This window comes from Podarcis filfolensis, assembly GCF_964270895.1.
Source record: "Podarcis filfolensis genome assembly, chromosome: 14".
Lineage (NCBI taxonomy): Eukaryota > Metazoa > Chordata > Lepidosauria > Squamata > Lacertidae > Podarcis > Podarcis filfolensis.
In genome coordinates, this window is record NC_139616.1 from 11439949 (window position 1) to 11457092 (window position 17144).

The 17144-nt window shown below is 45.3% G+C and overlaps 1 long non-coding RNA gene across 1 annotated transcript; it reads left to right on the top strand.

The window, feature by feature from the left end:
* Nucleotides 1–6995: 6995 nt before the first annotated feature.
* Nucleotides 6996–14385, top strand: LOC310749834. Its single transcript, XR_014541833.1, has 2 exons — nucleotides 6996–7172; nucleotides 14116–14385. It is a non-coding gene; the product is annotated as an uncharacterized lncRNA (long non-coding RNA).
* The last annotated feature ends 2759 nt before the right edge of the window (nucleotides 14386–17144 follow it).

Sequence of the window (17144 nt, forward strand, 5' to 3'; positions counted from 1 at the left end):
GATCTAGTGCCTGGAACAGATCTTTCCAAAAAGCAAATTTCTATGGTAGCAAATAAAGGGCAGTTCAGTGCACAGGTTTGTCGCAGAATGAGTGTAGTGGTAAAGCAATGACTCACGTTTGTGAATCACCAGGGACCCATCACTTCCATTCATCTGTTGCTAGCTCAGAAAGACAATACTTTTGAATGGAAATAGCTCACAGCCTTTAGATACGAGTCTGTGTGTGATTTCTGGTGGTGATTCATGGTGCCGTTCTTGGATCATAGAATCTTGAGAGTGGGAAGGCACCCCGAGGGTTGTCTAGTCCAACCGTCTGCAATACAGGAATCTCAGCTAGATCTTGCATGACATACGGCTGTCCAACTTCTGCTTAAAAGCCTCAAAAGAAGGAGAGTCCATCATCTCTCATGGGATGGATGCTGAAAGTGGACTATGGGGGGAGCGGGGTCACCACAGCCTTAGATAATGCCCTGGAGCAGATGTAGGGAACTTTATTCATCTGGAGGGTCACATTCCCTTCTGCAAAAGTGGGCAGAAAAACAAATGTTGATTTTGCCTTTCCATGGAAGGTTCACACACTAGCAAGGTTATGCTTAAAATTCTACAAGGCAGGCTTAAGCAGAATATGGACCGAGAACTCCCAGAAGTGCAAGCTGGATTTCAAAGGGGCAGAGGAACCAGAGACCAAATTGCAAACATGCGCTGGATTATGGAGAAAGCTAGAGAGTTCCAGAAAGACATCTACTTCTGCTTCATTGACTATGCAAAAGCCCATGACTGTATCGACCACAGCAAACTATGGCAAGTTCTTAAAGAAATGGGAGTGCCTGATCACCTCACCTGTCTCCTGAGAAATCTCTATGTGGGACAAGAAGCTACAGTTAGAACTGGATATGGAACAACTGATTGGTTCAAAATTGGGAAAGGAGTACGACAAGGCTGTATATTGTCTCCCTGCTTATTTAACTTATATGCAGAATTCATCATGCGAAAGGCTGGGCTGGATGAATCCCAAGCCGGAATTAAGATTGCCAGAAGAAATATCAACAACCTCAGATATGCAGATGACACAACCTTGATGGCAGAAAGTGAGGAGGAATTAAAGAACCTTTTAATGAGGGTGACAGAGGAGAGCGCAGAATATGGTCTGAAGCTCAACATCAAAAAAACGAAGATCATGGCCACTGGTCCCATCACCTCCTGGCAAATAGAAGGGGAAGAAATGGAGGCAGTGAGAGATTTTACTTTCTTGGGCTCCATGATCACTGCAGAGGGTGACAGCAGTCACGAAATTAAAAGACGCCTGCTTCTTGGGAGAAAAGCAATGACAAACCTAGACAGCATCTTAAAAAGCAGAGACATCACCTTGCCAACAAAGGTCCGTATAGTTAAAGCTATGGTTTTCCCAGTAGTGATGTATGGAAGTGAGAGCTGGACCATAAAGAAGGCTGATCGCCGAAGAATTGATGCTTTTGAATGATGGTGCCAGAGGAAACTCTTGAGAGTCCCATGGACTGCACAAAGATCAGACCTATCCATTCTTAAGGAAATCAGCCCTGAGTGCTCACTGGAAGGACAGATCCTGAAGCTGAGACTCCAGTACTTTGGCCACCTCATGAGAAGAGAAGACTCCCTGGAAAAGAACCTGATTTTGGGAAAGTTGGAGGGCACAAGGAGCAGGGGATGACAGAGGACGAGATGGTTGGATAGTGTTCTCAAAGCTACCAGTATGAGTTTGACCAAACTGCAGGAGGCAGTGGAAGACAGGAGTGCCTGGCGTGCTCTGGTCCACGGAGTCACGAAGAGTCGGACACGACTAAACGACTAAACAACAACAACAAATGGAAGGTTTGTTTCTATATGCAGTCACCCCTCCCTTTCTATTATTCATCAAGGCAAGCAAGGAGCATCACTGGTCTTCAAAGACACTTGCTAGCAAGGCAAAACCACCCAAGGAGAGGGCAAAGCAGGGTTGGTGAGGTGGGAGGGGGGATCCCAAGGACCAGACAGAGGACCAAATTCATCCATTGAGTCTGAGGTTTTCCCAGCCTGGCCCTAGAAGTTGGAACCAATCAATATGTTCCAAGCAGAGCAAAATGATTTGCAAACCTCTCACCTAAACATTGTTTTCTACTTAGTTAGCAAAAAGTGCTCTTAGTAATGAATCGTGGTTGTTTCCCCCCCCCCTCCACTTTTTGGCTCACGAGCTTTCCATTAGCAAGGGCACCCAATAGATTTAGTCACAGTCTCCTGCCCGCGTGGGCACAGTAAGGATTTTGGGGCGGAGCCCAGTCTTCTGTTACTAAATGATGCTCAGGCTTGCCAGGAATTCTCATTTCTGTGGCAGTCATAAGATAATTGCTGCAACATCCACTCTTGGCAAAATATTTGAGAAGAAAGACTCCTTGGGATACCTGTTCTTTTGGTCCACCATTTTGAGCTGACCTTGGTAACCAATGCAAAAACTGGGGGCACCTGCTTGGGATGGGCAAATCTGTCAATTTCTGTTTCTCTTAGTTTCTCATTTTTTCCATTCTGAAATTCAGTTCTCCACATTTCCACCTGAGCTTGAGGTTTGTTTCTAGAGTCCTCATGGAAATGCACCAGGATTTTAGTGTGAATGTTCTATAAAATGCACATTTTGTATGTGGCTTTGCTCAATTTACACATTTTTGCAAAGAGCATATCCCCTAATATTTCTGCTTCACCTAACATAATGCATTTCTGCACATCATTTTCACCAACATATGCATTTCTATGCACACTTTACCCTAGCTTAATGTATGCATTCTTGTACCCTCTGCTGGATTGCATTGCAAGATTTTGATGAATGCAACTTTCTATGGATGGCTGCGTTTCAAGCTTGTATATTATTTCAAGAAGTACAAATTAGATAGGTTTGTCTTTAAATGCAAACTGGATCAAATTTCTCTCCCATCCCTGTTCATTAAACAAACATATGAGGCCGCAAAGCAACTCACAAGGTCAACCCTACCACAAATTTCTCTTAATATGCATGCATCTGTATGCAATTTTGTCTAATATGTTTTTGCAATGCAAAGCAGTTTTTCCACAATGTAATGCATTGTTTTAATGCTTTTTTTTGGGTCTAAGGTATGCATTTTATAGACGTTCTGTTCAAGTTCATGTACTTTGTACACATCACTCGCATACCCTCCAACATTTCTCTGATGAAAATAGGGATGTCCTATTCAATAATAATAAATTGTTGTTGTTGGGTGGTGGTGGTTGTTTTATTTATACCCCACCTGTCTGACTGGGTTGCATCAGTCACTGGGTGGCTTCTAACATATATAAAAACATAATAAAACATTAAACATTAAAAAAAAAAACTTCCCTATACAGGGCTGCCTTCAGACCTCTTCTACAGGTTGTATAGTTACTTCCGGTATGGATTCCGTTCAACTTCCAATGTACAACTGTATTTAGGATGTGGCTTTAATTCAGGGATGGAAAGCCTGTGGCCTTCCAGGTAGAATCCAGCTCCCATCAGCCTCAACCAGCATGGACAAATGGTCAGGGATGATAGTTAATTGTAGATTCAAAATCCCTTCTAAAAATCTGATTTTCATTTTGCAAACCGCCCCAGGAATTTGTGTCAAAAGGGCAGAATGAAAACAAAAACACAGGCAGGGAAACATCAGTTCTCGTTTTGTGGGAGGTTTTGCTATTGGTGAACTTAAAATATTAAGTAAGCACAGTTATTTTGCTGTGAGGATTTGCAGTCTACATCTGCGAAAGGCAGGCGTTTTCTGTCCTTAAGGAGATAAAGAAAGCTGCCGCAAAGGTGTATTTATAGCTCAGACTGTCCTCCAGGAAGTGAAAGAGAAGGAAAGACACTTCCTTGCTGTCAGTTTCAGATGACATAACTTCAAAGCTTAAAGTTTCAGCAGTAATTCCCCTATTTAAGCCATATGCCTTACACGTAGCTGCAACTGACACACAGCTGTTCAAATGCTTGCTTTACCAAATAAGAGATTTTTCTGATACAGTGGTACCTCAGGTTAAGAACTTAATTCGTTCTGGAGGTCTGTTCTTAACCTGAAACTGTTCCTAACCTGAAGTACCACTTTAGCTAATGGGGCCTCCCGCTGCTGCCACACGATTTCTGTTCTCATCCTGAAGCAAAGTTCTTAACCCGAGGTACTATTTCTGGGTTAACTGAGTCTGTAACCTGAAGCATCTGTAACCTGAGGTACCACTGTAAAAACTTTGAGCTAACTCCTCCCACCCTCCACCTGAAAAACAACTCTGTTACTTAAAAGGAGTGTGTGTTTGGGGGAAATCATCACTTTTTTTTAAAAACAACTTTAAACTAATTGTGGAATTAGATGCTCAATGAGTTTCCAAATCCATATAATTACAATATAATCTTATTAATCTTATTTTGATGTATTACAGTATTTTAATGTTTTTTTTGGAAGCTGCCCAGAGTGGCTGGGGAAGCCCAGCCAGATGGGCAGGGTATAAATAAATTATTATTATTATTATTATTATTATTATTATTATTATTATTATTATTATGAGTTGTAGTAAATTTTATACCACTGAAGAAGAGATCAGAACAGCCCGCTTTATTGTTTGGTGATGTCTTATACTCGTCTGTACAATTGGTCATGTGGAAGAAAACCCAGGGATGTTTTACAGAGAAGAAAACAGGATTTATTGTTGCAAAGTAAGAGCAGAATCGGGACGCGGGTGGTGCTGTGGGTTAAACCACAGAGCCTAGGACTTGCTGATCAGAAGGTCGGCGGTTCGAATCCCCGCAATGGGGTGAGCTCCCGTTGCTCGGTCTCTGTTCCTGCCAACCTAGCAGTTCGAAAGCACGTCAAAGTGCAAGTAGATAAATAGGTACCGCTCCAGCGGGAAGGTAAACGGCATTTCCGTGCACTGCTCTGGTTCGCCAGAAGCGGCTTACTCATGCTGGCCACATGACCCGGAAGCTGTACGCCGGCTCCCTCGGCCAATAAAGCGAGATGAGCACCGCAACCCCAGAGTCGGCCATGACTGGACCTAATGGTCAGGGGTCCCTTTACCTAAGAGCAGAAACAGCAAGCTCATCCAGTTGCAGAGCCTGGAGCAAACCAGATGCCTGTGGGATCCCAGCACAAGAGAACTCTAACCTCCTGCAGTTTCAAACAACTTGTCCTGTATTCAGAAGCATTACTGCCTACCCAGCATGACCACATAACCAACTGGGGGGGGTGCGGGGGGCGCTGTGGTCTAAACCACCGGGCCAGGAAAGCTGTCTGCAGACAAACGCATCTCAGCCTGACAGTGATATGAGCGCCGCACCCCATAGTTACCTTTGACTGGACTTAACTGGCCAGGGGTCTTTTACCTTTTCCCTTTTTTTACACTTCAACAGACAGAAAAAGTCTCTGTAAAATTTTACATTTATATATAAATATAGAGAGAGATCTTAGAATGAATTTTTGCAAAGAATAATTTTTAAAAAGGGACATGGTTGGCGCTGTGGGTTAAACCACAAAGCCTAGGGCTTGCCGATCAGAAGGTCGGCGGTTCAAATCCTTGCGACGGGGTGAGCTCCCGTTGCTCGGTCCCAGCTCCTGCCAACCTAGCAGTTCGAAAGCATGTCAAAATGCAGGTAGATAAATAGGCACCACTCCAGCGGGAAGGTAAACGGCATTTCCGTGTGCTGCTCTGGTTCGCCAGAAGCGGCTTAGTCATGCTGGCCACATGACCCGGAAGCTGTACGCCGGCTCCCTCGGCCAATAAAGCGAGATGAGCACTGCAACCCCAGAGTCGGTCACGACTGGACCTAATGGTCGGGATCCCTTTACCTTTACCTTTTATTTTAAAAATCAGGTGGAAAGTGTCCATTCTTCTGACAATAATTGAGTTTCCACTCCTGCAGGTTGTCCCCATCCCCACTTTATTAGGGATGGAAGGATCTGTCAGTTTTGGTTGTCTCAGCCAAGAGAATGAGTCAAATATGAGTTTGGGCAGTGCTTTCTCATTCCTGCCATCACTCTGACGTCTTACGGGTAACAAGAAATAATGGGGAGAGGGAGAACTGGAACATACAAAGTCTATGCTTCACTGGCAGTGACTTTCCAGGATTTCAGAGAGTGGAAATTCACAGCCCTACCTGGAGGCACTAGGGACATGGGTGGCACTGTGGTCTAAACCACAGAGCCTAGGACTTGCCAATCAGAAGGTCGGTGGTTCGAATCCCCGTGACGGGGTGAGCTCCCGTTGCTCTGTCTTTGCTCCTACCAACCTAGCAGTTTGTCAGCACATCAAAGTGCAAGTAGATAAATAGGAACCACTCTGGCGGGAAGGTAAACGGCGTTTCCGTGCGCTGCTCTGGTTCGCCAGAAGTGGCTTAGTCATGCTGGCCACATGACCCGGAAGCTGTACGCCGGCTCCCTCGGCCAGTAAAGTGAGATGAGCATCACAACCCCAGAGTCGTCCGCAACTGGACCTAATGGTCAGGGGTCCCTTTACGTTTACCTGGAGGCACTGGGGATTACCTGGGACCTTCTGCTGGCAGGGCAGGTGCTTTGCTACTCAGCTATCGCAGAGGATGGCAGAGGGAGTCTGGTTGCTACCCCCAGGAGCACAAGGAGATGAAAAACGTGAGTAAACAGGAGGCTCCCCCAACACATTGCAACCAAAATTTCTTTCAGCCGTTGTGTCATATCCAGTGAAAAGTTATGAAACAGTTCCCCACAGCCGGCCATTTCAGCATTTTCAACAGGCGTTAGGTCTGTCTCCATTTTCCACATCGGTTTTGAATTTGGTGGCGGTGCCTGTTTGAAATGCATCTCCGTTGCAATCTTCAAGCAGTTTTATTGGGACGGGAACAAGCAGCTCTGTTAACGCCTGCCTTGCAATGCTGCAAGCTGTTTCCCTGTTACTATATATAAATGTCGAAGACGCACGGGAAGTTTCCACTTCAGTTGGAAAGGGCGGGCAGCACGGGAGGTGTTGCAAAACGGGGAAGTTGTAGGTCAGGGACAAAACAGCTACTCTAGAGGCAGAAGATTCCAAGTTCAATCCCCAGCACTTCCCACGTAGGGCTTGGAAGGACTCCTGTTTGAAATCCTGGAGGAGGGATAAAACAGGTTTGGAAGACTGGCTGTCAGTTTTCACCCCTGGAGAGTCGCTGTCCATCAAACTAAAAGGTAAAAGGTTAAAGGTAAAGGACCCCTGGATGGTTAAGTCCAGTCAACAGCCGTTTACCTTCCCACCGCAGTGGTACCTATTTATCTACTTGCACTGGCGTGCTTTTGAACTGCTAGGTTGGCAGGAGCTGGGACAGAGCAACAGAAGCTCACCCCGTCATGGGGATTTGAACCACCGACCTTCCAAGAGGCTCAGTGGTTTAGAGTGTACACACAGTCTCTGCCGTCGCAAGGTTTTAGTGTGGATGCAAACCTTACACCGTAATTATATAATTTTAAAGATTGCAAACATTTTTTCCATAAGCCTATATGTAATATAACTAGAAGGATAATAAACATGTTGTTTATTTTAAAAAGTTAAGCATTATAAACATTCCTTCAAAATCTTTAATGAATGAACATTCAATGTAATAAACAATATTTACAAAAGATTTACAGGCTGGTATTCAACTAGCATAGGCCCACTGAAATAAATGGACTTCTGAGCAATACTTTGTAAAACTCATTTTCAGGGGCTGCCTCAAAACTGCCAAGATCTGAAAACAATCCATGCTCTAAAATCTTGCAGACAATATAGGTACAAACACAGATATTGTGTATATACATGTCTGTTGACCGGCAGCACTGAAAATCAGGTTGACCATGCCTAAACCACCTGGGCACTTGCTATTTTTGGACGTACAGTTTAAAAAGTCATTTTTATTGCCATCTTTGAAAAACTGACCCATCAGATAACATGCTGCTAGGGGCAATATGGACCCATCTGTTCGGGGGTTCTTCGTGATTTATAAGTCCAAAGAATTTCTTGGTTGGCACATTCCTACTAAATACAATTTGATCTGACATTGTTTATGAATATATATTGTGCATAAATATGAACTTCATATCCCACCATGGAATGTATTTTGGGCCAATCATTCTTTTTCTAAAATATTGTATGTATATTCTCCTTGCTTTAATGGCTGTTTTTCTACTGTCATTTAGTTTGTTGTTTCATTTATTGAGTTTGCAAAAAATCCAGCCAAGAGATTTGCGTTGTTCATCCTGGCCTCAGCAGCCAAGCAGCTCATCAATCATCATTGCTTGGAGCACGATACGGAAAGCCTGTCCTCTTCCTTGCCCATGCTTTCTGCCATCTGCTCCACGAAGATCTGCAGAAATCTAAAAGAGCAGTCAGCAGCATACAATGGAAATTTTAAGCAACATTCCACAGAGACTTAACAGTGCTGTCCTAGGCATATCCACTCAGAAATAATTCCTATTGAATTCAAAAGGGCTCACTCTTGGGAAAGTGTGTTTAGGATTTGCCATCTCAACATCACATGTTAGCCAAGCCAGTTTTATTTCTGCATTTGAGATGCCTAGTGATATATTAATTGTTATGTACTGAGTTGAATAGCATCCAAAATGCAGCAGTCTGATTGGTCCTAGAACAATAGGATCCAAAATGCAGCAGTCTGATTGGTCCTAGAACAATGCAGCAGTATGATTGGTCTGCAGGAGCCACCCAATCCGGCACCAGATGGAAGTGAATCCACAACCTGATTGGCCCACAGGAGAATTCCGGAATTAGCCAATCACGTGCAGCCCATTGTGTAAATAATGTATATAAAGCAGATACTTTGAGGGGACTTTCATTTCTCCTCACCACTATGAGCTGAATAAAGAGCATGAAATCCACTCTCGACTCTGAGTATATTTCATTCATCCTGTTTAATCCCTGCCCCAGAAGGGCTTCCCAGAGTTCCCCAGGAAGATAGGTTAATTGTTAAACCACTCTGGGAACTGTAGCAGGATGATACCACCTTAGATGCCTAGTGCAGATGGGGCCTGGTTATTTTGGAGTCAAGCAGCCATCCACCTCTCAAGGAAACAGCAAGCAATTTTAGGAATATGCAGGAATGTTTTATTTATATTTTTTTAAAAAAACATTTAGGGGAAACTTCTTACACAGCAGTGTTCGAAAACCAATTAAGAACAAGACATGCGCAACATAGATTCTTGCTAGCTAAATGGCCTTTGGTCCTCTTCCATCTCTCTGACATCTACAAAGCTTGATAAAATGGTCACTGATTGCATTACCTGGGCAGTCTGGCCATTCTTTTGTGATGGTTCATACTTCAGGTCACCTTAAAGGTAAAGGGACCCCTGACCATTAGGTCCAGTCGTGACCGACTCTGGGGTTGCGGCGCTCATCTCGCTTTATTGGCCGAGGGAGCCAGCGTACAGCTTCCGGGTCATGTGGCCAACATGACTAAGCCGCTTCTGGCCAACCAGAGCAGCCCATGGAAATGCCGTTTACCTTCCCGCCAGAGCGGTACCTATTTATCTACTTGCACTTTGACAAGCTTTTGAACTGCTAGGTTGGCAGGAGCAGGGACCGAGCAATGGGAGCTCACCCCGTTGCGGGGATTCGAACCGCCGACCTTCTGATCGGCAAGTCCTAGGCTCTGTTGTTTAACCCACAGCGCCACCCATGTCCCTAGGCTCACCTTATTCATACACAAATATGCTCTTAAGATAAGATTTGTAAGCGAAAAGACAATGGGAAGCCTTTCCCCATTTGCTTCCCTTACTTCAGAGGAATATTTGAGCTCCTTGGGAGCGTCAAAATGGCTTCAGTATTGCTCTCCTGTACTATTTCAGACACATGGTTTATATATATTTAGATATGTGTACATTTATGAATATATATTCTAAATTTGAGACCTCAAAATTCTTATAACACAGGGAAGCAGAGCCTTCTCAGTGGCATCCCCACGGGGACTCTGCAAGGAAATCTGTACAGCATTGTCTCTGTTGATTTTAAAGAAAACCCTGTAAACTTTTATCATTTATCATTCCCGTCTGTGTTTGGTTAAGGTACTGTGCAGAAAGAACAGTTAGCTGCCGCAGGAATCAGCTTAATGGAATGGCTTGTAGCCAAGGCAGCGCTAAACAACTTGTTCCACAAGCACAAAGATTTATGCTTGCGCAATGAAACTTTTTTTTTTTTTTTTGGAAAAATATTTATTAAGGTTTTACAGAAACAGATATACAAAAACACATAATAAAAGAAACAAAAAAATATTAATAAACACACAGAAAAAATAAGAAAAATTAAAAACAATTCCATTTTTTATAAATTAAAATCCATTTGCTTGTTTCTTTGACTTCCTCACACCTCCCCTTCTTGCATTCCCATTTAAATAATCAAATCAGCAAATCCTTACCCTCTTTCATTTATCTTATCTCTATAACTTAACATTTTATAACTCAGTATTTTCATCCATTATCAATTCATTTTTGCATATTCTTATTAACTTTGTTGCTAATACCACTTATTTCCAATCCAACATCATTTTAATTATGTTTTTACCTATTTATAACCCTTTTTCCATATTCTTAAAGCATTACAGCTGGAAACCACTTAATTTCTATCCAACATCATTCTAACATTCATTAATTTTACAATATTTCTGTAGATAGTCTTTAAATTTCTTCCAATCCTCTTCCACCGACTCTTCTCCCTGGTCTCGGATTCTGCCAGTCATTTCTGCCAATCCCATATAGTCCATCGCACAATGAAACTTTCCTCCTCCTGCCATGTGTCCCCTAAATCTGTTACGAAGGTTGCCCCAATCTTCGGGAGCAGATCTGGGGAGGGAGCACGGACTGGGGAATTCTGTTGCAAAAACGTAAATCCTTGCATGAACAGGGCGAATGTATCAGATACTACCCAGTGATTCAAATTAGTGGGATATTGCTTTTTGATGCAAACTGCCTTGTGTCCTGAAAGGTGCGTCAGAAATCCTTTTAATCGGGGACAGGTAGCTGGGGAGACTTCTGCCAATTTTTGTACTCCAACTCCCAGCAGCCCCAGCCAACATGTCCAGAGCAGCGGCACTCAGGGGCGGGGCCAGCTGTCCATGGGGGCGGGGCCAGCTGCCCAAGGGGCAGGACACTCTGCTGGGCCTCTGAGGAGTGTGCTGGTCCCGTGGGTTAACCATGAGGCGAGGCCTGAGTCCAGTCTGAGGTCGAGGGTGCAATATGGAGGCAGTCCGTCAAAGCTGAAGCTGGGTCCAAGGCAGGGAGTCAGATGAGGTCAGGAGCGCCCCCAGAAAAGCAGGAAAGGGTTCAGGCAGGAACTGGCTACCAACAATGTTGCTCCCGCAACTTGGGACTGGGGCTGGCTGGTTTTTATCTGCCCCAAGGCATAGGGCGGCACCGGTCCACAGGTGACTCGCCTCTCCTGGCCTGGAGGCGAGCACTCCTCCTGCAGGAATTTAGTTCCCTCCGCCTCTCTGCCCTGAGCCTCTGCAGCTCAGGAGAGGCTGGAGGGTTACCGGACCCAGAGGCAACTTCAGCCTCCCCTGATGGGGCTAAGAGTGGAGCACCTGCAGGCAATGGGTCCTCCATCCCCTCAGGAGCCAGAGTAGACTCAGCTGGTGCCTGCATCTGAGGATCCAGCAGAGGTGAGGACCCTTCAGGCTCATGCCCCAGCCCCGGCTCAGCTGGTTCTGGAGGCAGGGAATCCTGTGCAGGCTGGGATTCCTCAGGTTCAGCCTCTGAGTCCAAATCCCAGGCCATCACACCGGTGCCCAAGCCACCACATCACTCCCAGGAGAGACGTGTGGCTCAGGTGTGCGGGCCCCACGGTGTGCAGGTACACAGGCCACCCGACATTTTGTCACCCCCCTGAGTGGTGACACCCAGGGCAAACCCCTTCCTTCGCCCCTGGTCCAGAGGTCAAGGAGGCTGAGCTTTGGAGTCCCACAGCACTTGGAAGGCTGAAGTTCCCTTATCCCTGCTTTAAAGAAAACATAAGAGTGTATTTCCATTCTCCCCGGACAGTGGTGAGAAATGGCAATTTTGGAAATGGAGATTGGCAAGTGATTTGTCTGGTCTTTGCTCTCCCTCAAGCGCTCTGCAGCACAGTGCTGCTGGCTCATGGATTTTGTCTAATCTCTGCCTTGCCAAGTGATGCCTGACGATTCCCTGGCAGTTGCAAGGAGAACATCTGGGGATGTCCATGTGCGATGCTCCGCACTGGCATGCCACATGGGATTGAATGCTGAAAATAGGTCACTGCGCCATTGGAGGAGGCAGAAGGAAACAGTGGGTTGATTTATTATACATGAGCGGGCATAAACACTGAAGGAAAATGGGCTCCGTCCTGTTGTAGGCAATGTGTTTCAGTGGGTTACGGACAGGATAACATGTGACTCGGGACAGGAGAGACTCACCGGTGTCTACAATGCAAACCAAACAGCAAGCGTGGTGTAGTGGACCTGGGAGACCACGGTTAAAATCCTGACTCAGCCATGAGGTTCACTGGGTGACCTTGACCATTCACTCACATTCAGCTTAATCTATCTTACAGGGCTGTTGGGGGGAATAAACGAAGAAGGGGAGAATCATGTAAGCCACATTGAGCTATAGGAAGAGACTGGGAATTGAACCTGCGACCTTCTGATTGCTTAGCCCTAATCAAAGTGAACTGACTTCATTTGTACCTCTGACTAAGGCATCATCCACACTTTATCTTTTGCCCTGCATTTCTAGGCAAAGGTCCACACTTTAAAACTCAAGGTCAGAGCACTCTTTCTTTTTAATGCCTCAGTGCTTTCCCTGTGAGAACCCACTCTTTAACCCACTCTTTAAGGTCTTAAATAGAGAATAAATGTTGATGATTGCACAAGGTAAACACATATATACCACATATCTAAAATAGTACAGGGCAGCTGTTAAGTTGTGGGTGAACATATCAGATGACAAAGCGATTCTTCAAACAGCTCTTGTTTATTCACAGGCCAGGACAGAACTGAACTGAAGGGTTCAGCCAGCCTGCTTATATAGAGCTCCAGTACAACGTAACTGTAACAATTTTCTAAAACTATCCAGTCACTGAACGTCACTTTCGATCCCTTATTTGCATAACTATCTACAGTATCTCCCTGCTCGCCCAGGGTGAGAACTTCAGTACATAACAGCAGCAATCCAAAAGCCCCCATGGCTCGCCTAAACTCTTAATATTTCCTCTGCCTCCTTAATCCCCCTTGCCTGAGAACAGGTAAGCAGAGAGCAATCAGGGGGAAGTTCCTGAAGGGATTCCTCTCTATATCTATGAAGCTCCTTTGCATATTAATTGTCACTGTTTGCCCAGATGCTCTGCATTGAGGGATGTCTGACAGGCATCCTGGTGGTCTTATCAAACGCTAATGTTTTGTGTGAACTGTGTCTGGAACTATGTAAAACTTGCTAAATCCTCAGGAATATCACACCTTGGCTTACCTGAACCACAGTAACCCCACTTTAGGTGTGATGCTATTTCTTCTCTATGCCAAAATGTCCTTCTTCTCTACGCCAAAATGAAAACCCTTAAAAGAGATGTTTCTTCTTGGTTCTGGGTCTCTCCTGCCTTCTTGCTAGGAGGGGAGGGAACTCCGTTGCAACAGAAAAATAAAGATCTTACATTACCTTTGGGTAATGTAATTTCGAGTTACGAACGTGGCAAACCTGGAAGTGTATACTTCCGGGTTTTGCCGTGCGAGAATGTGCAGAAGCGCTCTATTGTGCCACATGTGCGTGCAGAAGTGGTGCCTCCAGATACGGACTTTTCAGGGTAAGTACCCCTGGGATGAATTAAGTTCGTATCCTGAGGGTCCACTGTACCCCTGTTTTTCTATATCGACACTGAATCACAACAAATGGCAATCCAGGTTTTCTGTGTACTGGTGAGCCCTGTGTCTTAACACAGATCTGAACGTAGTTATCCTTTAGATTCTGCATTTCTCTGAATTTCATATTACAGCTCTTGGCTCAAAAAGCATACCAAAATGCATTTTGACATGTATTCTGTAATCAAATATGTTTAGACATGTTTACATTGAGATAAAATGCATTTTTATGTTTGTGAAAAGAAGGCATTTAAGCAGGTATTTAAAGACGCATTTTTGTACAGGGACTGATGCAAAAACAGAACAGGATGGAACTACGAATGATTCGTACAATAGCTAAAAGGAGGGATGCCCACTGCAGCCTCTCTTGCCAAAATGAAACAAGCAGCCTCCTCCAAGAAATGAGTCATTCTTCTGCATTTCCGGGTCTGGTGTGATTGGATCACTCCATCAGCTCAGACACAGCAGACTGACTGTGTGCTACAGATTTTAAATAAAGCCCTAGTAGGGGTTGTGTGAATCAGGTCTCATTAAAAAGCTCTCAAAGCAGTAAAGACTCCACCCTTCCTTGTGATGTATAACCCCTGCTAGCCGTAATGCCCAGGTTGGTTGGTTGCAAGGAAGAGGGTATTTGGGTTCCAAGGAATTTATGGCTTTAGATATTAATAGTCATTTAGGGCTTTGGATGCCACATTGAATTGGGACTCTGTAGCTCACCAGCAGCTGGTACAGGGCTCTCAGAATTGGGATAATATGCTGCTGCTGCTGCCAACAAATGAGCAGCTATGTTAGGGGAAGTAATGGTATCATTCGATTCTCTCTTGGTCTGACCCCACCTGGAGACTTGTGTCCAGTTCCAGGCACTAAAATGGAAGGATATTGACAAGCTGGAACATGTGCAGAGGAGGGTGACCAAGATGGTAAAGGATCTGGAAACCAAGCCTTATGAGGAATGGTTGTAGGAGTTGGGTATGCTTAGCCTGGAGAAGAGAAGACTGGGAGGTGATATAATAGCCATCTTCAAATATTTCAAGGAAGAAGGAGCAAGCTTGTTTCCTCTTGCTCCGGAGGGAAGGACTTGAACCAATGGCTTCAAATTACAGTGGTACCTCGGGTTAAGAACTTAATTCATTCTGGAGGTCCGTTCTTAACCTGAAACTGTTCTTAACCTGAGGTACCACTTTAGCTAATGGGGCCTCCTGGCGCCGCACCGCCGCCACCGCACGATTTCTGTTCTCATCCTGAAGCAAAGTTCTTAACCTGAGGTACTATTTCTGGGTTAGCGGAGTCTGTAACCTGAAGCGGCTGTAACCCGAGGTACCACTGTACAAGAAAGGAGATTCTGACTAAACATCAGGAAGAGCTTTATGACAGTAAGAGCTGTTTGACAGTGGAACAGTCTCCCTCAAAAGGTTGTGGACTCTCCTGCCTTGGAGGTTTCTAAGCATCTCAACTAAAGCATGAATGTTTTAGTTAAGATTCCTGCATTGCAGGGGGCTGGACTAGATGATGCTCATGGTCCCTTCCAACTTTACAGTTCTACGACTCTATGACTCACAGGTAGGTAGCTGTAGGATTGCAGCTTATATTCTGTAGGTGAACTCTGCAAAGAAGGATTTTTCTTACATCTGCCTTAAAATCTTCAGCTTGTCACTAACATGGTACTCAACCAGGTAAACCACTCTTAATGATGTGAGTGGAAAATGCAGGCATTGCCCATAATAATGTCAGATAGCAGCAGCAGTGGAGCTATCCGCTCGGATGCCAGGTGCACACGTCCTACAGCCAGGTGTACACGTCCTACAGCCAGGGGTGGGGCGAGCCATGTTAGGATCATCCTACTCACTATAGGACCCTGGCAGAGACTCATGCCCGACTGGCATGTTCTCTCCCTCCTGGTCGATCGTTCGGGAGCTTCAAAAGCTTTCTCCAGCCCGAACATCGACTGATACTAAGAAGGATCAGCACACTTAGGAACCTGCAGAGTATTTGCAGTTTGCGTAACAGCACCCAGTAGCACAGCATTTTGGCTAATCTACTTTATTTACATAGAATACGCTCGGAGCATTCTGCCTTAGCTCCTTCCTCTTTCTCATCAGACAGCAAAGAGAGAAAAACAAAGGACAATAATCCCACATCACGGAACACAGTAACATAAACATCCTGTCTCTGTCACTCCCCACACTGTGGAATGAAAACATACACTGTCATGTGATAGACAACAATCTCATGACTGCAAACATGGAGCAGGAATCCTAACAAGCTGACCATGGGGCAGGGCGCACTGCATGGAGCCTCTCCGCTGCCTCTCCCTCAGCTGTAGGGTGGCTGAGGGAGAGGCAGAGGGCAGGCACAAGTCCCATGCTGCTGTTTCAGGCAGCGTGGAGCCTGCAGGTGCCCAAGCCACCATGTCACTCCCAGGAGTGCTGCAGCCCCCACGGTAAGTGCCGGCCCCCGTGGTGTGGCGCCCAGTGCCTGCCGCGTTTCGTTACGTTTGTTGACTGAACTAAAAAGTTTCGTGAGCCCAATACAATGGTATCTCGGGTTAAGAACTTAATTCGTTCTGGAGGTCCTTTCTTAACCTGAAACTGTTCTTAACCTGAGGTACCACTTTAGCTATTGGGGCCTCCTGCTGCCGCTGCGCCACTGTCGCACGATTTTTGTTCTCATCCTGAAGCAAAGTTCTTAACCCGAGGTACTATTTCTGGGTTAGTGGAGTCTGTAACCTGAAGCGTCTGTAACCTGAAGCGTCTGTAACCCAAGGTACCACTGTATTTTTAAAACTCATATTTTTGTCATTTTGTCAATCCCCCACCCTCAGCGATGACACCCAGGTGAATGGCAATTGCCACCGCACCCCCTTCCTCTGCCACTGGATAGCAGAGATGTTGGTTCCTGTGACATCCTATGCAGTTTGTAAATGTGGCTGGAGCATAGCTGTCAAGTGTCCCTTATTTGGCGGGATAGTCCCTTATCCCAGCTCCATGTCCCGCTGCTGTCCCTTATTGATGAGGCTTCATTTGGCTGCTGGCTGGGCTTTCTGCCTTTGGCTCAGAGGGGCTCAGAAATTGAATATACCTGTGCCTGGAAAATCCCTTATTTTGGCTGCTGATCCCTTATTTTCGAGGCTGCTGGTCCCTTATTTTCAAATCTGTAAGTTGACAGCTATGGGCTGGAGTCACTGTATTTCATGCTAATTGCTAGCAAAACTGGCCTCCCCCAAAGGCTGAAAAATTGGCTTTCCCAAGCTGCAGATGCACCACAGCTCTCTGTAAATACCTCTTTTTGGAAAGCTTACTCAGATGGCAGCTTC